Source organism: Pinus tabuliformis, chromosome 7 (assembly GCF_031772625.1).
Source record: "Pinus tabuliformis cultivar Carrire ecotype Pingquan chromosome 7, CPIR1, whole genome shotgun sequence".
NCBI classification, from domain to species: domain Eukaryota; kingdom Viridiplantae; phylum Streptophyta; class Pinopsida; order Pinales; family Pinaceae; genus Pinus; species Pinus tabuliformis.
This window is the reverse complement of record NC_142293.1, coordinates 237,270,015-237,294,076: the sequence shown is the minus strand read 5'-3', so window position 1 is coordinate 237,294,076 and position 24,062 is coordinate 237,270,015. Positions and strand designations below refer to the sequence as shown.

Genomic DNA, 24,062 nt, shown 5'->3' with positions numbered 1-24,062 from the left:
CATTTATGGATGGGAAATTTTGATGGGGCCAAGGGCCCTGTTTTTTGAGTATTTTATGACAAAATTTTGATGTATATATTTGAATTATAGCATATTTATGTCTATATATTACTGAACTTTCATATGTATTTATTCATAGCATTCTCCCTTCGATGGGGTCACCAAATATTTTTGAGACAACAATACAGATAGTGGCCAAGCCACTGATTACTCATATGCTACCTAGCATCTTCAACATGCAATTTTCCTCATTAGAATGAAAATTATGATTTTTCCATGGGAAAACATGGGGGACAGTGCCCAACCCTGTCTCAAACCTCAGTGATCAAAGAAGAATTGTGATGGAAGCCTATTTATGATCACATAAAAATTACTTGTCTTGAAGCAGGCCCTAATGCAACAAATAATCGGAGGAGACACACCTGCTTTAATCAATACCAATTTAAGAAATTCGTAATCAATGTAGTCATTTGCCTTGATTAATCCACCTTGAGAATGCACGAATCTTTCTTATGGGATTTAATAGAGTGAAGAATCTCTTAAGCAATACCGATGGCGTCTTGAATCAGTTTGCCCTCAATAAACCCAAATTGTTCTTCAGTGATATGCTTAGATAGAATCCGTTTGAGTCTACAGGCAATCAACCTTGAGATCATCTTATATAATGAGTTGCAGAGGAATATCGACCTAAAGTCCACAAAAGTGTGACTTTTCTCCTTCAGTATAAGAGCTTTAAGTTTCTATTCAGTTCTACTTTCCATCAGTAGACAAGTGGAAAAAAGAAGTGCATCGACTCATTGTTGGAGGATTATTTGAGAAATTTTATGACATATAATAATGAAAATTAGCTAGATATGTTGGGTTCAACACAACTTAGCGATGTGGCTTCAAAAGAGTTTAGAGATAGGTTATATTCTATTCAATCTAGTCAATGTGAGGATGCCTATTTCATGTAACACAGTGACCTAGGGATTCTTTGGGAGAAGTCCTTGGCCTTGAGATTCTTGGCAAGTTGGAAGGAGAACATAGAGTTGGCTCGAGTTAACCTAACTGAGGCAACCTAAAGGAGGAAGAAGTGTGCATATAAGGATAATCGAGATGCATAGTTCGATGTTGGTGATAGAGTTTTCATCATGACAACGGAGGAGCAATTTGCATCACCAAAAAGGATGTCAAAGTCCTTGATTGGGAGGTTCGAGGGTCCATTTGAAGTGATTGAGAGGATTAGATAAGTAGCCTACAACTTAGATTTTCCATCTCACTTGAGAACCCATCATCTAGTGTTTCATGTGAGTAAGTTGAAGCCATGCCAGTTAGACAGAGAGAAACCCGAGAGAGCAAAGCCATTACATGGACTAGCATTGATTGTTAATCATCCTGAGTTAGAGTTTGAGGAGATAGTTTCCTGCAGGGTTATAAGAGGAGAGAGTATCTTGTTCTTTGGAAGAATGCACCTAAGGAGGATGGATGGGATATGACAGTCACTCCAGAGATGGGAGAAGGATTTTCATGACTTCAAGGAGAAGATACATCAGGAGGTGATGGGATTGTTGAGGATGTCACCGACTCATAGTGGGGGAGGAAGTAATGCCCTTAGGTGCCTATCTCAATCAACTAGCCAAGGTTCTGATCCCTTACTGAGATGACATGTTCGCAAGAGTGCCTAAGTGGTGGCACGATCGATTCCTAAGTCAACCCAAGAGCACACCTGAAATTTAGTGCCTGAGTTGGCATGACATGCCCATATTTCCCCATGGTGCCCAAGTTGGAACAAGGCACTCAATCTAGGATGAGCACACCCAATGAACCTAGGAAATGGTGTGGCCTGGTGGAATGAGCACGCTCAATCTACCCAAGTAGAACAAGTGAGCTTAGCTAGAATGAGTCGACATGACAGAATGAGTAGCTCGCCCTCAAAATTGGGGTTTCGTGCATATGAGGTGGAATGGCACATCGATTTGAATTAACCACATGACTTCTTGGTTTAGCACAATGGTCCCACATATATGTGATGAATGATTGGATGAACAAAGGCACAAGCGAACTCAACATGGACACAAGAGACAATTTTTGGAGCAGAATCGCAAGAACTTGGAATGAATTGAATGATGGGGAGAGCTCGCTCTACCACATAGTTAAGGTGAGTCAAGCCAACCAAAATATCTATGAAGTCATGCAAGCTTGCTTTTAAACAAAGAACTGAGTTGAATGAATAGACTGTGTCAGGAAGGGCTTGGAATGAAGATGAGTGTTTGGTTGGTTTTCTATGGGGACTTGGTTGGATGAACCAAGGGCTCGGATTTCTATTGTCAATTGAGATTAGGTCATGAGCCAAAACTGTTGTAATATTTTAGTAGTACATTATAAAGGAGAACTATGCATATATGTGTCTCTTCTATTGATGTGGCATTTCTGTTAGATGTTGAATATGAATGTTATTTTGGGCATTATACTTGTGATGAAGATTGAATGTTAATTCCATTAACATAATATATGTCACATATTAAGAAGTATAAATGCCAAAAGCATAGTTTGGAAGTAGTAGTCATGAGTTGGTAACAACCATTTCCATAAACCTTGTCAGTGCTGCATGTGTAGAGGACTACACACACCTCAACTTGAGTGCTCTGGGAGCATGACAACCCCACTCAAACCAAATGATCTAAACCTCATTAATAATTTATAAAACTTATATATTAGAACATCTTTTTATATTTTTTAATTAATATATTGCAATTAATTTATTTTTTAATTTATTATAAAAATAAATTGAAAACTCCCCATATATATATCTATATATATATATATATATATAAATATAATTAATTAATTAATTTAAATGGTTAGCAAATATGGTACACAGTTATTTAGGAAATATATATATATATATATATATATATATATATATATATATATATTATAATACTTAAATTTTAAAAAATAATAAAAATGATTTAAATTATATTTTTCTTTCAAATTATTATTGTTTATTTTTATATAATATTATTTATTATAAAATAATAAGTATATAAATTATTGGGTTCAATTTTTTAATAAAAGATTTGAAAAACAGTTAAAAATAAACATATTTATTCACATAATTATTTTATATCTATATATAAAACAAGAGCCACCTCTATACTTCTTAATTTCAAAATACCATTTAACAAGGTGTATGTGTTTGTGAAGTCACCCATTGAACAGTCTATGTGCAGAGAAAACTCTATGATGGACCTTATAAATAAATGAAGGAAATAAATATATAATTACAAGAGCCAGCCATATACTTCGTATGCCAAAATATAACAAATATGTATGTGTTTGTGAAGTAACCCATTGAACAACCTGTGCAGAGAACAAACTGTATGATGGATGTTATTGTACATTTTTTAATTGCAAAAAAAATGTGTAAGGAATAATTTGCAGGAATAAAAAGCTTATCAGTGAAAAATTGTACAAGGAATAAATTCCAGAAATAAACAAAGCTTTTCAGCAAAGTAAAATCACCGGAAACTTCCGAATGTATTCATTGAGTTTGAAAGCATTATAATCTTTCCCATAATTATCACTAGTCTCCATCTCTTTACATCGAGACAGGCTTTTATGCTGTATTGTTAGAAAATGGATTTAGCTTTGTGAAACCTTCAAGATACAGAAACCCAAGGCCACAAAAATGGCTATGCCCGGTGAAACCTCCGAGATACAGAAACTCAAGGCCACAAAGATTAGCTATAACTGGAAGCTGATCAATTTTGGTGGAAGTGAAATTGAAAAACAAAATAGTGTGAGTTGATGTTGAGCTTTTATGAATGGTATATTTCAAAAATATTTCAGAATATGATTGTATGGAAAGATGTCAAATAATTGATTTTTTTTTATTAGATTTCTAAATATTCTTTAAATTTGCAATCTAACACAAAATACTTTTGAACTGAGGTTGTGTAAAATCTGATGAAGTTTTTTCAATTTTCAATGACTGTTTCTCTTAGAATTAATGCGGAAAGAATTGTTTATAGAATATTTTATGATAAAAACTGATATTATATTAACTAAATAGCTCTCCAGGTGAAATATCTGGAGAGTGCCAAAGCACTACAAACACAATACACAATTCTACAATCAGGAGAACAAACTAGTTCATATAGGCTTTCTCTCAATCAGAGTGGTTTCAACCACTCCCTAGATAATAGGATCTCAATCCTATCTAAACAAACAAACACCTAAACAATAATCTAAGTTTAGTTTTCTCCATTAATTCCAACATTTTAGAAACATGAGCGATCTCCATTTTGTTTATCTCTGAGTTTTAAAATATTTTGAAATCTAAAATCAACATAAAATAGCCCAATAAAATTTCCCAATATCAATATCAATATCAATATCAATTTACAATTGAAATAAAAATGACCCAATAAAATTCTTTGCAATCTAATTGAGATTCTTTTGCCATCCCTTCGATTAAACTGTCATCGATGGATGATTTTCCCTCTCTGTAATGTAGAATGCCATGTCCCGATGGTGTAGTCTTAAGTCCATTAAGCACACCGTGACTGTGGCAAACGAATGATCCATTAAAGCATTTCTTCCACGGCCTCTGGTGCATCTTGAAGCAATGGCTCTCTCTTGCAACGCCAACGAGACAGTGACAAGTCGCTTTGGTTGCGGTGAAAGATTTCCTCAAAATTTGTCTTCCATTCTCTAATTTGTCTACAGAGTCTGGGCTTGGAGAGAGGCCGTTACTCCAAGGCCTTGGCCTTTGGGAGCGATCGATCAAGTGTCTCCTGCAACAAACCATTTTTCACTGCCTGCTGCTTATCATGGAACAGTTGATTAGTAAAATCCAACAACAAGCCCTTCACAGTATTTAACTGAGATTCTACATGAAGAACAGCCCTTTTTTTGGTGTTGCCTTTACCTGCACTTCTGATCAGTAGATCCATTGCTTGCAGGGCCAACGCAGCATGTAGATCAGACTGCAAAAATACAGAGAAGCACAAGCAGCCCAAGAATGGGGAGGGGTGAAGAAGGTCGATTGATGTAGGAATATATAAAGGCATTACCATTAATGTTGAGTTGCATATGCAGCAGTATGAACGAGGCTCAACTTTTGCACCAAAAAGTTTATTCCATTACTGTGGGGACGAACTTTAAAGTTTATTCCATTACTGTGGGGACGAACTTTAATGGAGTATTCTGTTGAAAAGTAACACATACCTCCAAAATGTGGCATACCGCGTGCACTGAGAGTACCAGTTTGCTTTCTAGTACAAAGCTTTTTATGATTACGATGGTTTTTGTTTTATTTAATTAGGTGAATTATATTCTTATTAGGTCATCTATATTTTATTAGATGAAGTATATTCTTGTAATATTCATCAAGATTTCAACCCTTTTAACCTAAATTTCCATCTTCACCATTTTTGTTTTGTTTTTGTTTTTTTTTCTTAATTCAGTAAGTTTTTTATTTTCTATTTTCATTTTAAAAATCATTTTCCTGGACAGTTGGTCTCTAAACATACTTTAGAGCAGTTAATCCCAATACTTTAAGTTTTATTCCATTTTTCCATCTTTGCCCATAAAATTTAAAACCTAATAAACTTAATTTTCAAAAAGCTCGATTACACCATGTTTGTATAATCAATCTCATTAAATCATTAGATTTGTTGCCACCATGTTTATATAATCATTCTCATTAAATTATACAATATTAGTTTTATCCAAATCCTTTTTTTCTCTCTTCAAGTATCCCTTAATGTGAAATATATAGGAAATTACTATTAATAAAGTGTTAATACAATGGAAATGTGAATAATAGGATATAAATGTTATTTTTTTAATTAAAAAACTTCTATTTTATAATAATGTCTTTTTATATATCTTGATTCACATGGGGTTTTATTTAAGTTTTTGTCTAGTTAAAAATTTCTTTAACATTGGTTTTATTTAGGTTTTTGTCTAGTTAAAAATCTCTTTATCATTTTTTTTGGATTTTTTTTTTTTAATTATTATTTTATTAAGAGGAAATTTAACGCTCCAACTTAAAATAAACTAATGGACATTTATTATTTTATTAAGAGGAAATTTAACACTCCAACTTAAAATAACCTAATGGACATTTACTTAAACCTAATGGACATTAAAGTAAAGTTACCTTTAAAGATTATGATTCACAAGAGTAAACTTTAATGTAGAATGATCACATACTTATTCTATGATATTTTTAATTTTGAAATATAAAATAAAGACTATTTTGGGGAAAAACTTAGATTGGAGCTTATTCATTGAATGATACCTTTATCATAGTTGTAAATGGTAAAAAACAACCATTAAAGTTGAAGATCAAAGAAATTTTCTTGTAATCATGATTGTAACTATTCATTGTTTATGAATAAATTTGTGAAACAATTGGAAAAACTAGATTATTTTTTAATGTTTTAAGTTGGGTGAGAATTATGTAAAGCTAATGAAGAATGTTATCTTTTGGATTTGTAAAACGATGGACACTAGATTATTTTTGGATTGCTTTACAAATTCAATATATAAACTCTCTTAACAAAAAGTGAAAGGAACTTATTGAATTTAGTTGGACTTTCTTCAAAAAGTGAAAGGAACTTATTGAATTTAGTTGGACTTTCTTCTAAAGGAAGCATGACAAGCAATGTACTATTTACACAAAACAACCTTTGCAAACCCTAATTGAAAGGAACTCTTATTGAAGAATTGCTCATACACTCTTTATACTTTTAAAATCACTACTAAATTATTTTTAACTTACTCAATACATATTCAAATTATAAAAATTTATTTATAAATAAAATAATACTTATTTTTTAAATATTATATAACATAATGTAATTTTTGTTATTATTCTTGTAATATAAAATTTTATCAAATAAATAATATAATTTAGATTTAAAAAAAATAAAAATAATATATAATATAAATTAACAAATACTATATATAATTTAAGTTAAAAAAATTCTTATAAAAGTAAAAAACTTTTCTTTCTTCTTTTCTTTGTTTAATGTGTTTAGTCAAGTTCCCATATAGTTAATTTTATCACAAGGAGCTTAATTGTGATGGACCTAAGGAAAATTGAACCAAATCCCTCATGACAGAGAGTGAATGACTTGACAGGAGAGACTTAAACCACATAGACTACCCATCAAGACTTGTAAAATAAAATAAAACAAAACAATATTTTTATTGCTTAGACAATTAAAAAAAAGACAATAATGTTTATAGAATTGATATATGATATGTCATCGAGATTATCTTTTATTTGCTAGATAATATAGTAAGATAAATATATAAGCACACACAACTAGTTAAAAGATATAATAAATGTATAAGCATGCACCACTCATTGATCTAAAAAGAAATCTTTTAATAAAAATCATATAATTTTTTTTAAATCCAATTATAAATGACTCTCATCTTTAATACCTAAAATTTAAATTAATAATATAAAAACTAACCCTACACGAATCAACTATTTTACATCTCTAAATATATATTTCTTACGCCACATGATATCAAAAGTCCACCTACGTGCCCACAAATCAAAAGAGAAAGCAATAATGTTTCACGTAACGGGTGAATATCATGTTTATAATTAGGTAAAGGGACAAATGTACACAAGGCATAAGGCATAGGTACATGAGGGACACTTTGGAAGGACAACCTAATGTAAATATATCATTTTCGCTGATACACTTTTAAAAATAGTTTGTGTTTTATTAAGTTTTTGTTCAATCACGTTTCAAATTTGTTTGGGAAATTATGGAAATTGATAGTAATTTTTTTAATAAAATCTCGCAGAATTTTTTACAAATTCACAACAATCAAATTTTAAGATTTTGGGTGTCAAAAGGATTTTTGATGGTGCTGAATCCATTTCTACCATAAAAAATGTGATTCAAACATTCTTACTGCAGATATTTTGAAAAATTATGACCACTTTTTCTTAGTTGACTTTTCTAACACCCAACATGGTCAACCCTACACAAAAATGTAGGAATTTCAAATATTAACTACCCATTAAATTTGGTGAGTATGAATTTCCAATCTGAAGCACCAATTAAATTTGGGAATTTTGGGGATTTCTAGAATGCGTTGTCTACAAAGGCTACAATTTTGTCCCTAATGGCAAAATTTCCCCAAAACCAAGGGATTTTTTTCTTCAGAAAATCCAATCCTTGAGTGTCTAAACCATGTTTGAATCGTTTTTTTAACTGTAAAAATAAATTCAGTATCATCAAAAACCTCTGAGACACCAAACTCCTAACCCCAAAAACCTAAAATTTAACAACTATAAAATAAGTTTCCAAAATATTCTACCTATTTTTTCCAAAATCCAAAATTCCATTATTTTCAAAGCAAAATTGTCACCACTACAGCTTTTCTATAACTCTAATGACCATTTCGATCATTTTAACATATGATGTTGATGGGAGAGGAAAAACTTGGCTATATTTTACAGGCGTAAAATTTCATCCCTGCTGCCCATGTTTACTCAAAAAAATTTTGAAGCATGGGCACTCGATGAGGTGTCTAATCTCTCAACGTTTAAAGAACCTCCTCTGCATCCGCAAAATTAAAGGAGATTACAACATTTTGAGTTTGCACAAACTTCAAAGGAGTCGTTTGATGGGGAGTTTAACCTCGCACCTTTCTGTAACATCTACAACTTCACTTCTAATAAAAAGTTTAGATAAACCATAAAATAAAATAAAAAATTCTGGCATACAACTATGGATTCACATCTATTAACGTTATGTACAATGTTCGGCATATAACTATGGTTTCACATCTATTAAACATTATGTACAATCGTATCCACGACAACATATATCACACCATGATACTGCGTACAAACTTAAATGCGATTAAATGTAATTTATTTGACAGGTAGGGAGATCCGGCCAGGGATTCTCCTGGTTAACTAGGCACATGTTCCCATGGCTTGCTCTATTGTATGGGCCCTCATCTGTAGCTCCACATGGTGGCCATCCATCTTGTGGAACGTTAACTCCATTTGATCCGACCATCTGTCATCATTGTCCGTCGTTGGTTTTCCATCTGCCATCGGACGATAGGGAAGAGCTAGGGTTTAACCTAACTAACTCTTGGCACTGAAACCTTGAGGTCTCATTGTTGTTGCCACTCCTCTGCGTCGCGCTGCTCTACGAGGGCTCTGGTTTTTGTTCTCTGCAAGAGATAATGATAGAGGAGGCTAATAAACTCGACAAAGCAGGTACATCTTTCAGTTCTGCAACCCGAATGTTTAATTGCTGGGGTTGGAAGTCTATGGTGAATTTGGGTAACTACTTTATACCTGTCCTAAAGCTTTCTCACCACTATTCAGGGGAGACTTATACGACTCGGGTCATGGAGAAAGGCGAAATGAATACAGAAACATCCACAACAGGTATTTTAAAATCATATAGCAATGCTTCTTGTTGAAAGCCTGAACCCAGTCACGTTTCAAGAGGGTTTTTCATTCAAGCATGATCTTATATTTAAATTAGTTATGATACTGAGCGTTCATCCTGACTTTGCAGGTTGGCGACTCGTCGAGGCCGCGTTCTTAACTCAGGTAAGAACCCATTTCATTTTCTGTTGAGTATATGTATTGAATGGTAGATTTCTCGCTTTAGCCTGTAGTGACTGGTTCATATTCTTGAATGCAGGTATGCCACCTGCCAGAGGGTTTGTTGCTCGAGATTGCGTCCTTTGACTTCGTAGAGGCTTATAGCGTTTACACTATTTTTCAGGTTGGAGCTAAGCTTTTGGTTTCCATTCGAGTTAAGTTATTTGATGGTTTGAGATGAGGGTTTTCCTCGATGGCATAGTAGGGTAGTTGATTATGCACTGGTTAATCTTGACCTGTAATTTATTTTAGGTTATTCAACCAGCTACAGCTTCCGACCCTTGTTGGGCATCAGATCACCCCACAGCATGTTTTGGGGCTCAAATCCCAAGTTTTTGGTCAAATGTATTGTAAGACTTCGTGAATTGCAGGCACGGAGCGTGAAGTATAGGTTGAGTCACAGGGTTATCTGCCCTAAGTTTTGTAATGTAATGTAATGTCATGTCGGCCTAGCCATGGTTCGCAGAGCATGGGATTGTATAAATAGAGCGAGGCTCTAAGTTGTAAATATAGCTAATTGGAGAGATAACGATAGATAAGTACAAATGGTTGGAGCATAGAGTAAGAGTCTAAGTGTATTGGGTCGTAGTAGTAGGAAGAGGCTCTGCAGCTGAGTGCGCAGAGGCCTAGTAGAGTCTGCAGCTGAGTGTGCGGACCCCTGCAGCTGAGTGCGCAGGGTGGTGTCGAGTCTATAACCTTGAACAAAGAATAATAAAGAGAAGTTGATTCCAATTTCTGTTCATCTGCTTTTATATTGCATTCTACGTATTTATACTATTTTTTTTATTGCGCGCACTTATATGAATGCTGGATATATTGTTAATTATCACTAGAATTACACAGATAAGTTAAGTAATCAAATAATAATAGGTTAATAGTAAGGAACTGGGGTAATAATATGAATTGCACCCCAAGCAGGGCTGCGTAAAGGCAGCATCACAGGCTGCGAAGGACTAATAGATGCGCATAGCGACGTGTTTGCAGGGTCAAACCGCAGACTGCTAGAGCTCATCAGACATCCCCAAGGTGAAGAAACCTGGTTCTACCACCCTCCCATACTACTTCGAGTGAGACCTCAATCTGTGCTCCATGGACTGTTGCCAAAAGGGCCAGTAGTACCGGGATTTGTTTGGCTAAATCACCTCTGAACCTGGGTCAGGCCCATACAAGCCAACAAATGGTTCTGTTGTCGGGACTGGGATCTGCATAAGGGATGTCTGATGTCGTGCCACTGGAATCCAACAAAGAAAGAAATTTAAGGGTGGTTGGACAAGAAGATTCATGAGTTCGCGGCGCAGGAAAATAGAAATCCGCGAGTATCTAAGGAACAGTGGTTGGAGCGCTACTTGTATACAGAAATCCACGAAATTTTCTTTGCATCCTTTCCTTCTGAATTGTATGAGTGGATCGCGAAGCTAACAGACAGTTAGGGAAGGTGTAGGCTCGACAAACAAATCATGTGGACTCTAGAATTAGTGCGCAGACTAGAAGCGTCAGGAGATAAGATTGTGTGAGCTATGGACCATTGGCTCAACCAAATTATAGGAGGATTTATCACTGAGTTCGCGATAGACATGACCATCAGCTACAATGAGGTGGAGCGACGTTTCCTCAAGGGGCCGCGAGGTAAGTATATCAAATCTTTGAACACTTGGATTAAGATGCTATTGTGTGAAAAGTGGGTTATGCGAATAAATTAATGTTTAGGACTATGCGAAGTGGGAAGATCTACAAAAGTAGAAGTAATGAAGAATTGGAAACCAGTCCCTTAATTTCCCCTTCGCAGGAAAGTGAGGAAGAGATCGCGAAAGTCTCTCTTGCGAAGCACGGTCAGTCTGATAAGGTAGCGAATTCCGTGCTTATCACCTCCACCTACACTGCCACCCATCTCACCCTCCTCACCTCCATCTCCACCCACCTCGCCTCCGCCACCACCACAGTTTAGTATGCTGAGTGCGATCAAACTACCAATATTCAGAGGAGTAGGGAATGAAGATCCAGACCAATTTTGGTTCGTGGTAAGAGCGGTATGGGAAGCACAAGGAGCCGTGGATGACAATATCAAAAAGGCTACACTGGTAAGCACGTTGCAGGATCATGCATTAACATAGTGCATCAAGCATACTAATGATCATCCAAACGCAGGAATTGCAGAAATCCAAACCACGATGAACAAGGAATTTAGCAGGCCAAAGTAGGAAACACAATCAATCATCGGGTTTAAAAAGATTACGATGCTCCCAAGCGAGACCCCCTGTGATCTGGACCAAATATTGAAGGGTATGATTCGCAAAGCCAACATGATGTTCATGGATGGACAGCACCGCACATGGCTTGTAGCATCACTAACACCGCACTTAAGGACAACGCTGTCATAGCCAAAACTTTCCACCCAGGATGAAGCTTTGGAGATGGCAATGAGATTGCATGAGACCCCTATACAAGACCATGGTCTGGAAGTCCAACAAATTCAAGCAATAAGGTGTCAGGGTCTTCTACATTCATTCCTTGAAAAAATGGAACGATGACAAAGGAATGTTTTTCATGGGAGCTTCGCCCCTTATATGTGTGTGTGTGTGTGTGTGTTACATGAAACATTTACCCAGCATACACCTGATTTCGTTTGTATGAAAGTTGAAGGCTCTCGACATAGGCCTATAAGTCAATTTGGTAGTATATGGCCATTTCAACTATTATTTTTAACTCCCCATCATAGTTATAACCACAAGATTTCAATGCTATCATCAACAATGTTACACATGAAATTTAATATGTATATTTTAATATTCTATAAATTAAAAGTAGTCCCCTTTGTGTTTCGATGTCCAACTTAAATTTTCATAAGCGATTATATACATTTTACAAAGTCAACACCCCTAAAAATTATTAGTATGACTGATAAATCTAATTAGTGTTGGTAGGTGGGTCAATGTAATTTAGATCATTGGTATATCAGTGCATTAGTTGAGCCCAACATTAACCAATCTAGCCATGGTTATCGTTCCTATGCATTGTAAATGGTCATACAAAAACACATTGGCATTAAATTGTACACACAACACCCATATATGAAAACATACATGAAATCTATGCAGAAATCTATGTAGAGATAAAATTGCAAGACACTAATAATTAAGTCATGTTCGGTTAACCACAGGAAAGAAAGCATTTTCATACAACAACACAACATCAGTTTAATAGTATGGACTTAAATTCATGACATATACTATGCATAGAGGAACTTATCTCATATTCAAACTAAAAATGGGTAACTGAGTTAGGAACAACAACTCTCCACCCAACCATAGATAAGTTGCAACCAAATCTCTCTTACAACCATCACCCCTAAACCAGAGTCCAGAGAATGAGATGGTATGATCCATGGATAAAATACTAACTGTCAATTGAAACAAGGACTCCATAGGTCCTCCCACCTCCACCATCCAACCCAATAGCAATCAAACATATACACAGGGAATCCAAAGGCGTATTGCCTCCACCCTACAGGTGTTCCACACCCAGTAGAAATAGGGAATCCAAAGGCTTGACGTCCACCCTACTATTATTCAACATCCAATAAATTCATGGATTCGAGAGACTCCACCTCCACCTTGAAACATACAACACAGTGGTTCCACCCACAAAGGGGAATCCATAACACCCTACAAAAGATCCCTCCTCATGCTTTGACTACTTAGCCAAAATATGTATGAGGTTATTTTTTTTCTTATGATCATTGTAGCAACTTATAAATTCTCCATGCTATGGCAATGTGACTTCCAATATCTTCCAAGCAGCAAAAGATGCACAGGTATCCCCTTCTTCTTCTTTTTCCTTTGCATTACTCATGTTCTCAACTTATTTGTTGCTCTCTATGAAATGGTGCGTTCTTGTTGTTCTCAACGTGTTGGTGTATGATGGGGGTGAATGAATGTTCTCTCTTTCCACTGTGTTTTCATTTTTCCCGCTCAGTCTTCTTCCTCCCGTTGACTTCTTGTACCTTTTCTTCTCTCTTCTCTAGCTTCTCACGCAGCCTCTACCCCATTCAATTTTGTCCTTCTTGTATTATTAATTTTTCCAAGAAAAATATGGGCATGAGTCATTTTTGCATTCCATAAATTTTAAACACCATATTATTAAAAACACAACCACAAACCTTCAATGGTTGTCCCCAAACTTTCAAGATTTCCTACAACCAGTAAACTAAGCATCCCAAGCAAGTCACCATTCTCGGTCCCTAGAATTTGCGTCCCATCCTCAACCCCTTTTTTAAAATACAAAATACATGAAATGTTTACATAACATTCATAAGAAAAGTATAACTAGCGTTGTCACATTTTCCCCATGGTCTCATCCTCTATGGTTTGTTCTAACGACAACTTGTAGGTCTCCCTACATCTCGATCATGATGGTTTTTTTGTTAAGTGGTCATGGGGATATTGTTACAACAACTCCCTATGCCACTCTTTTTTAATTAGATTTAGGTCATTCCCCCTGCTAGTGCATCCCATGCCTTTTCTTTAATATTTTTTTCCTCCTTAACCTGTGAATTCATCCAAGGAAGTGTGGCTCTCTTCCTCTGTCCATTAACTGAGTAATTTTATGATCAACCTCTTCAATGTAGGTAGCTCAGCCACCATGATGAAATTAATACATAGTCATCTCTATTGAAACATATCAATCATCCCATGGCTAGAATTTATAACAGCCAAATTCCTCAAGAAATCTTCCCTTCCCCCAAGCTCTGGAGTTTGTGTTCTAATTCTCAAGCCCTTTTAATTATAATCAAAATATATATGAAACATTTACAATGAGGGGAAATTAGCCTGGGGTTGTCACAACTAGTCATATTTTACATTTTATTTTTTCTTCATTATGAATTTATATGATTTTAAATTTCTTTTAGTTGCATCAACCTTTGGGGCCAAATTTTGGGCCCTGACTCAAGGATTTGGATGTAGGGTGTCAATCGCAATAACCAATGACTACCAACCCAAATAATGGATATGGATAATCAGGAGGATGGAAAGTGGTAAGGATGGAATATCTTGGACACACTATATCAATTAATTCCTCCCCAATAGTTTCATTCTTGAACCGTAAGGCCTTAGAGGAGGTCCCACTAGACTAGAGTAAAGGACTAGCCTCCCAAGTGAAGTGTGGGAATAATGATGCAATCAAAATTGGTCAATCATACAATTTTCCCTATGATCCATATTAATATGCCCATAACATTAATTGAAATCACATGATTGCAAGAATTTTTAGAGTACCTACCAAGATATGACCAACCTTCCTTCAAGAAGAATGTTAAATGGGAGAGAGATCTAACTAGAGCAATGGGTGGAGAACTCTGGAATAGCGTTATGTGTTGACCATTATGGGGTTACTAGTTGGATGGTTTTCAAATGAGGAAACAAATTTTCTCCTAGGGTTACACACTTTGGTGTGTAATAGTCACATAAACCAATCCTTTTTCTTTAAGTATAAATGGTCCCCACTACATCAAGTTCTTCTACCACATGGGGAACTTTTGCTAGCACTAATTCCTAAGAAGCCACATTATTCATGAAAATTTTTCCGTACTTTCACAACTTTATGAAGTTACATGTCTTGTAGGTGTGTTCTTTTCTACTTGGTTTCCTTGATCTAATCCTTTGTAGATTATTCAATGCAATGAGGGTTCAACTTTGTAGAAGCCACCTGCCAAGTGAAGAAGTTGTTGTGCTTTCACAATATAATAAAGTCGCATATATTGTAGGTGGGTGTTTTTCCTCTAGGTATCCATGTTTGTATATTATTCAACGCAATTAAGGTTCAATTGTCTTGCACCTGTCAACTATCCAAGAAAGGTGGAAAGTATGGATAAAGCAAATCCACAATAAATACAAGATGTAAGCTGAAGAAGGATGGAAGACTCATTTCAAAATCATCCTCATGTATGGCCTTGGTGATAGTTTCTAACCCATATCATAGTGGTTTAAGCTTGTTGTGAGACACTTTTTGTCCAAATATAATTGATGCAAGCCTAAATCTGAGCTTTCTTTAAAAACCCACAGTGGCTAGTTTTGGTCCAAATCAACACTTCCTTCAACCTTATTCACTGTCGCTTTACAATATTATAAATCCATATATATATATATATATATATATATATATATATCACAGTGGAAGAATTAAAGGGTAAGATTATTTACATAACAAATCAATCACAGTGGGAGAAGTTGAAGCCTCGCAGGGAAAATTTTAAGGATGAAAAATTATCTTGAAGCTTAAAAATATTGGCAAATCTCACTACTCCGTATTTTGCAAACTGTAAAATGTTTATTGATGTATTTTAAAATTATTCAAATTTGTAATGATTTTATATATAATCTCTATATAATGTTCGTGATTTTTAAGGTAAAATAATTTTATATTGTAAAATTTGGGTGAATCTTTTAAAAAAAATGGAAATTAGCAAATATTTTTTTTGGAAAAAAACATGGAAAATTAGCCCACCTACAAATATTAGCCCCTAAAATTTTCCATAGTTAAAGTGTATCAACCCTTTCTAAAACTCTGGTTTCAGTCGATTATGTTAAAACAATACACATACCTCAGTCTAAGTGCTTTTCCAAAATTCAACCCTTTCTCGTACATTACCATGCCCTATAACCTTTCACTTTGTCATTTTGGTCTAGTCCCTTTAATACCCAGTGAAAAATTAAAATCAATCTTGTTCTTCCGAGCTGGCCCACCTTAATGCTCCTTCCTATACCTTCTCTTATGGGTTTCCACTTGCCACGTGAATCCACTCTGAAATGTCCACTCCTTTCCTAGGCTGGAATTAAATGGAAGCCCCGAGCATTCGGGATCCTCTACCATTCGTTCCCACTAAAATGCTCGACTTCGAATTTAATTTAATTTTTGGTTTGATGGTCCCAGGCGATGGAAAGTTTCCCGTCTGGGGTAGTTTATGTCAATAGACAGATCCCTAGTGCCCAAGTAGTTTTAAAAATCACAATTCGTAAATGTTACGAGATTCCAGACCTCCGACCTGGTGCTGATACTCCCATCTCTCGATGCCATCAAATACCGTATCTCGACGATGTCTATTAACAAACTTCCATCATAACTTAAAAAAGCACGAAGTGTTACACCTCTCCTTTGTGTTTGACTCGCTCCTTTGTTCTTTCCGCTCCTTTGGTTGATGGATCATTGATCCTTCATTGATCAATGATCAATGTCTATCTCTCCTGGGCTTATTATTTCCTCTACATCACTCTGATAAAATCCTCAACTATCATTTCTCTTCCTCGGTGATCCTGATTAACTTGCTCGATCCTTCATTTATGAAAAGGGTTCTCGCTTCAATGAGACATTTTGCTCTCTCTCCAACCTCCTCATACGCTTCCTTTGCGCTACTTTGATCCTACAACCATCGTATATAAAAATACGTGAATCCCTCATGAGCGTTCTCATTCATTCAAACACGATTTTCCTAGTTGTGACAGCTGCTACAACGTTGTCCCTCCTAAGCTTTGATCATGTCTGCAACACACTGAATTCAATATAGCGCACAAATCCGATAATACATCATGAAAAAAAATACTCGAAGTTGGGTACTCTCATTATTCAAATATATATGTAAATAATTACATAAATCCCCTCGGGCCTGATACAACGATAAATCCCTCTTGGTCTTGATGCTGACTTGGCCTTGAAACCCCCTCAAACTCTCTCCTTTATCACAAACCTCTCTCTACACTACTGGTCAGTATGAAATTGATTACATTTACACAAAATAGGATTATGAACTAATTCAATTCATATCTATATAATCCTAGTCTAAACCTCTATTCCAATATTTCTAGATCCACCAATCTTTCAAGGGATCCAACTAGCAGCAAATATCTCCAACGCACTCAAATATTTTTGAGATCTATCCTACGGAATAGATCTAATTACTATTGATTTACTAATTACATATTCTTCTAGAAAACTTTGAAAACATAAGAAAATACAGATAATTAATCAATTAGATTTAACTAGGGAACCAACTCCCTTCGTAAAGAAATGACCCCTAGTATAGTCAAAAACACATTTTGATTTGGAATGGGATGCTCCTGCATCAGACTCCCAAGGTGAAAAAATATCATGGTCTCCTCACCATGAGACTTCATATATTGAAAATCCTCTTAGGTTCCAAACTTCTGTTTTTAGCTAATCCTCTGTCCTGCTTCGCTGCTCTTGCAATTTTACTACTTTCAGTGCTCCAGGTTTCCATATATTGTGTTGGTTTTTACCACTTACTTTGTTTATGCAGACTTATTTAGTCAATTTCATTTCCTTATTGTTTGTCTTCGTATGTCTACTATATCTCCTCTTGGATGTTTGTCTCATCAACATCCACATTTCTTCAATTATTTCATCAACCTCTATCCTCGGTTGATCTTTGTTGTTGTCTTTGTCCTCATCCTCTGACATAAGAGTTATAAATCTCTTGTCAATCCATTGGTCACACTTTTTAGTCCTCTCCTCATTGTTTTTGAATGCCAATTCCTCCAACTCTGTCTTCACAAGCTGAATATGCAGTCTTTGGCTCTCTATTCTCCCTTCCAAGAAATTTAATTCTTCATACAATTCAACAAAATCTTCTTGAATTGTACCTATGTCCTTTGTGAAAAATCCCTCACTTGGATTTTTTGTCTACCACTCCTCCAAAAAATCCATATCGTTGTCTATGCTTTCTTCTTCTAGCATGAGATTTTCAATTAATATTGAAATCTCTTTGAGCATGTCTTCATTTAGTAATTCCTCATCTCCCATATTTGCATAATCTCCTTGAGATGGTGTTGTTTCATCCTCCTTTATAACATAAATTTCCTTAATCATAACAACTTCCCTATCAAATTCACCATTTTCATAGTGAACAAACACATGCTCATAAAATTGCTCTATCTCAACCATCTCTTCTAAAAGTTATATTTCTTCATCAACCTGCATAAACACATCAATTAAGTGTTGATCATCACTTGCCAATCCTGCATACATACACAAAATGTCAGATTCAAATACACAAGATTTTTCTTTCAATGCCTTAGTTGCTTCTTCTTCATGTTGATTTGAACTAATTTCATAGTCCATCAGTTTATCTATGAATTCCTCCTCAACATTCTTTGCTTCTTTCTCATCAAAGAATAAACTTTGTTAAAAAACAATTAGCTCATACTCAACTACTTTGAGTTCTTCCTTCAACATGTCATACATATTCTTTCTTTGCTTTCGCTGCAATAGACGTAATTTCTCTTTCCTTTCATTACCCATCCATACCTATGGTCATTTTCTCTTTCCTGTAGTACCTACTTTAAATTATTGAATTTTCAACTCAACCATATATGTTTTGAATTCTTCATCACTCATCTTCTTCATATCAATTGCTTTAACACTTTCTTTCCTCTAATTGTGACTTTTATTCTCTGAATCCTCAACATGACCATCAATAGCCATTCCTTCTTTCTTTAGTGAACACTCTTTGTCCACTCATGAGATGCAACAAGCCTTCTCAAACTGTAACAAGTCTACCACTTGTCACAATACCAAGTTCTCCTCTTGGTGTCCTCTTCTTCTCTTTCTATCTTTGTCTGGAAATTCTACCCACAATCACTGTGGAACTACCTCTAGAAACTTCTACCCAACTTTTTCTTGTTGGAAGTTGTCTTCTTCTGGTTCTCTGCAATAGAACATCTTCTCCTTCTTTCCTTGAGCACGTCTACTCCTCATCTTTCAAATTTGTTAGACTATTACATCTTCATTTTCTTGCTTCTCCACTCTCATTTTTCTATCCATGCTTCAGAAATTTCATTTTGTTGTTGGATCCTGTCACAATCTATTTTAAGAGCTATGCATGCTCTCCTTCCTCTGTCACAATTTCAATTGTCATAGATGCTACCATTCTTCCTCTATGCTACCTACATATACAAATCTTCATAACAAAAAAAAAACGCTACATAATGTTTCATCGCTTCTCTTAATCAAATATCTTCCAAAAGTACTCGTTCTATGTTTTCTTGAAAACAACCCTTCTTAAAGCATATCACCTTTTATTAACCAAATATTTTGTTTCTTTAATCTACTCTAGTACTCTTCTCACTATTTTTTGTTGTTCAACATTCTCTTTCCTCGGAACATTTTGCTCAATGTCCTTCCAAAACCTCCATCGCTTTTCCTATGGGTGTCAATCTCCAAATGGAAAATAAAGTGTGAAACATAAACAAATTTTACCTCCTTCATATTCTTTAATGTTATTATGATATCATATCTCGTTCCACTATCTAAATAGTATTTTAGTTGTTATCTCAATTTCTTTCTCCTTTCAACCTCTCTATCAAGATGTTTTCAAAGCACTTCTGCTTTGATACCCACAGTGCCCACTTTAAAAACCCACAGTGCCCATTTTTGGTCCCACTTTAAAAACCCACAGTGCCCATTTTTGGTCGAAATCAGCACTTCCTTCAACCTTGTTCACCGTCACTTTACGAGATTATAAATCCCTTTATATGTACAAATCTCCATGGAATAATTAAAGGGTAAGATCCTTTACCTAACTAACCAATCACAGTGGGAGAAGCTGAAGGTTATCAACACTTTCTCAGACTTGTGGTCTTGGCCTTATCTATTAAAACATGTGTGCATTCCTCGGTCTAAGCCCTATAACCTTGTGTTTTGTCATTCTTGTCTAGTCCCCTTAATACCTGACATAAAAATTAAAATCGGTCTTGAGTTTCCAGGCTTCTCGGTTGTCCCACCTTAATTCTCCTTCTTACACCTTCTCTTATGGGCGTTCACTTGCCACATGAATCCGCTCTCAAATTCCTGCTCCTTTCCTTCTTGGAATTAAATGGAAGTCCAGGTATGGTCCACCCTTCCTCTTGTCACCCACTTGTAATGATCCTTCGCCTATCAGCCCAAATTCCAATTTAATTCACTTTTGCGTTTGACGGTCCTGAGCAACGAAATTTTTTCTTGTCTCTTGCAGTTTCCCTCAATAGAAGGATACCTGGTGCTCGGAAAATTTTTAAAATGGCAATTCGTAAATGTTACAACCTTCTAGACCTCATCTCCCAGTTCCATCAAATATTGTCTCACGACTACGTGTTGCGGCTCTCCTTTTTTCTAAACTGGCTCCTCTATGCTTTTGGCTACTATGATTAATGGATCATTGATCGTTCATTGATCAACGATCAATGCCTATCTATCTTGGGCTTATTCTTTCCTCTGTGACACTCTAATAAAGTCCTCAATTGGCATTACTCTTCCTTGGTGATCCTGATTAACTTGCTCACTCCTTCATTTATGAGAAGGGTTCTCTCTTCAATGAGACCTTCGGTTTTGTCTCCAACCTCCTTATATGCTTACTCGGTGCTACTATGATCTTGCAACCATCGTATATATAAAATTACGTGAATCGCTCCTAACCTTTTTTATTCATTCAAACATTAGTTTCCTAGCTATGACAATTGCCACAACGTTGTCCCTCCTGAGTTTCAATATAGCACACTGAATTCAATATAACACGCAGATCTGATAATACATCATAACACAAAACACTCAAAGTTGGGTATTCTCACTATTCAAATATATATGTAAGTAATTACAAAAATCCCGTCATGCTTGATACGATAATAAATCCATCTTCGTGTTGAGGCAATACTTGTCCTTCAAACCCCCTCGAACTCTCTCCTCTATCGCACACCTCTCTCTACACTACTAGCCTTATGAAATTGATTGCATTTATACAAAATAGGATTCTAAACTAATTTACTTCAGATCCACCAATTTTTCAAGGAATCCAACTACCCTCAAATCTCTCCAACTCACTCAAATATTTTCAAAATCTATCCTAAGGAATATATCTGATTACAATTTCTTTCCTAATTACATATCCTTCTAGAAATCCTTGAAAGCATAAGAAAATACAAATAATTAATCAATTACATTTAATGAGGGAACCAACTCCCTTGGTAAAGAAATGTCCCCAAGTCTAGTCAAAACACGTTTTGATTTGGAAGTGGGATGCTCCTGCATCAATAACCATGCCTTGTTAGAAATTTGAAACTTATGGGAAACCCAATTTTGATCATGTCACTACTTATGCTTGTTGTTTTCTTTTTGAAAAATATCATGAACTTGTTGCTAGATGTATTAGATCCATTCAACGAATTTTGTTTCCTTTTCGACATTATTTTGAGCATGGGAGGACTCTTCAAATGTTCATACAATTAATAAATCTACATTAATTGGGGCTAATGGCTAAAACCCTTACACACTTGGAAATGGTTGTAGCCAAGAGAACCATGAAAAGTTTAGTTGTAGCTATTCTGAACATAGGAAATAATTCCATCCCATATATGGAATTGCATAGAGTTGTACATTCTAAGGATAGGTATGATTACCTATGTTTGTTTATCAACCTAAGAATGGAAACTAGTCAATTTAGTTAGTTAGGAATCCATCATGGATCAAATGTTAGACCTAAAGAAACTTGGGTACTTCTTTCCCTTATAAAAAACAATGCATTTTGTTAACTCAAATGAATCCAAACAAAATGAACGTCTTAAAAATTGATTAAAAAACAGAAAAACGCATATGTTACCATGCTTGGTTGAGGGGATATTTGACATATAATTGATAGAGACTGACTCCCAATCCTAATCTGAAGTGTACAATGATATCTTTTTAATTTCAAGTTAAGTGTTTCCATATGCATTGCAATATGACACATCTATTGACATTATGTTGGAGATTTAGTGAGTAGAAATACTATATGTGTGTGTGTACACACACATATAGACATCTATTAACATTATGTTGTATATATCTATATATATCAATTTTTGGGTAGTTGGTGAAATTTGAGTGACCTATGATGGAGATATGTCGAAAATATGATTAAAAAAATGTTTCTCTTTCTTTCCCTCCAAAATTATTTACCCTTACAGTTGACATCATCATCTTAAATCGTATTGTTCCTTTTAAACATGGTGTTGATACCACAAATTTTTTCTTGAGGCCCATTTTTTACCTCAAAATTTCTCTAATTGATTGTAGGTTTAGTATTATTATTTATATTGTTAGATTTGATATATTTGTTAACATTATATCAGAACTTTGTTGAGTAGAGGCACGTATACATGTCAAAGTGCCTTGCCACCCAATTACAGTGCCTATCAAATGCTTTTTTCACACTCCGCTAAAGTATCACAAAGATGGTGTAGATAGCACAAAATCCCATTTAGGTCAATTCTAAAATTTGTTTACCTATGATCAATATTTGTATTTAGTAGTAAAAATAAAATTATTTTCATAGAGATGAGATTGCTTTGAATTATTGGGTCCACAAGAGATGACAAAAGAGGTTAGAAAAACTGCTAGAGGTCAGCTAGGTAACTGACAACTTGATTGGTGTTTCCCTTCCTGTATTTAATGTTCAAGAATAATTGTTGAACTTTGTGCGGACCACTTCTCTTTATGGTTATTCTACAACTTGCATTGCATCAAGATGAATCACTGAGGGATATTGTCAATGTTGATGATCATTTCCTTTCCCTAAATATAATGCTTCCACTTTTGACATACCCCAAGAAAAAAGTAAAGCTCTTTTTCTTAGGTGGGGTATTTGTGAATCACATAAATTACTATTTCACTCTAATAGGCTCTCGAATGTCTATCTTGTGTAAGGAACTACAGTGATAACATAATTGATGTGTATGCCTCAATTTCAAATGGTTATTATGGTTTTGGATAACACAATACTTGTAGGTTTTAACCCTATACAAAAATTACCGGCAAACAAATTCTTCAAACAAAAAATAAAAAATGGAGAGAACATAAAACAAATATACACAAACATTTTCCCCTAGATCCCAAAACTGAGACTACTAGATTGATTTTTCATTATATTTCTTTCAATATATATATATATATATATATATATATATATATATATATATATATATATATATATATATATATATATATATATATATATATATATATATTCCGAAGCATTCATAAACCCCAATCCATTAACCCTGCATTAGAACATAACCATAGTTCCCTTGACCAGATCTGCAAAATACCATGGGCAGAAAACCATGTGCAAAACCCATGCATAAAACTATGGGTAGGTCTGCCCACCATCTTTGGGTCCACCCCCCATCCTTGGTTCTACACCCCATCCTTGGGTTTGCCCAACTATTATTGTGTCCGCATAAAAAAAAATTGGGGCACTGCCTCAGACCCCATGCACAGGGGGCTACCGCCCCCCTGCAAACCCCCCAACAGGGGGAGTTTCCACCCCCACTGTACCCGACGCAACGTATAGCATGTGGAGCTAGTCATGGAAAAAATATAACACATACCCAAC

The 24,062-nt window shown here is 35.2% G+C and overlaps 1 long non-coding RNA gene across 1 annotated transcript; it reads right to left on the bottom strand.

Moving 5' to 3' along the window:
* Positions 1–4,221: 4,221 nt before the first annotated feature.
* Positions 4,222–5,011, bottom strand: LOC149246734 (uncharacterized). Its single transcript, XR_016265586.1, has 2 exons — positions 4,916–5,011; positions 4,222–4,808 (listed from the first exon to the last, which is right to left on the bottom strand). It is a non-coding gene; the product is annotated as an uncharacterized LOC149246734 (long non-coding RNA).
* Between the last annotated feature and the right edge of the window lie 19,051 nt (positions 5,012–24,062).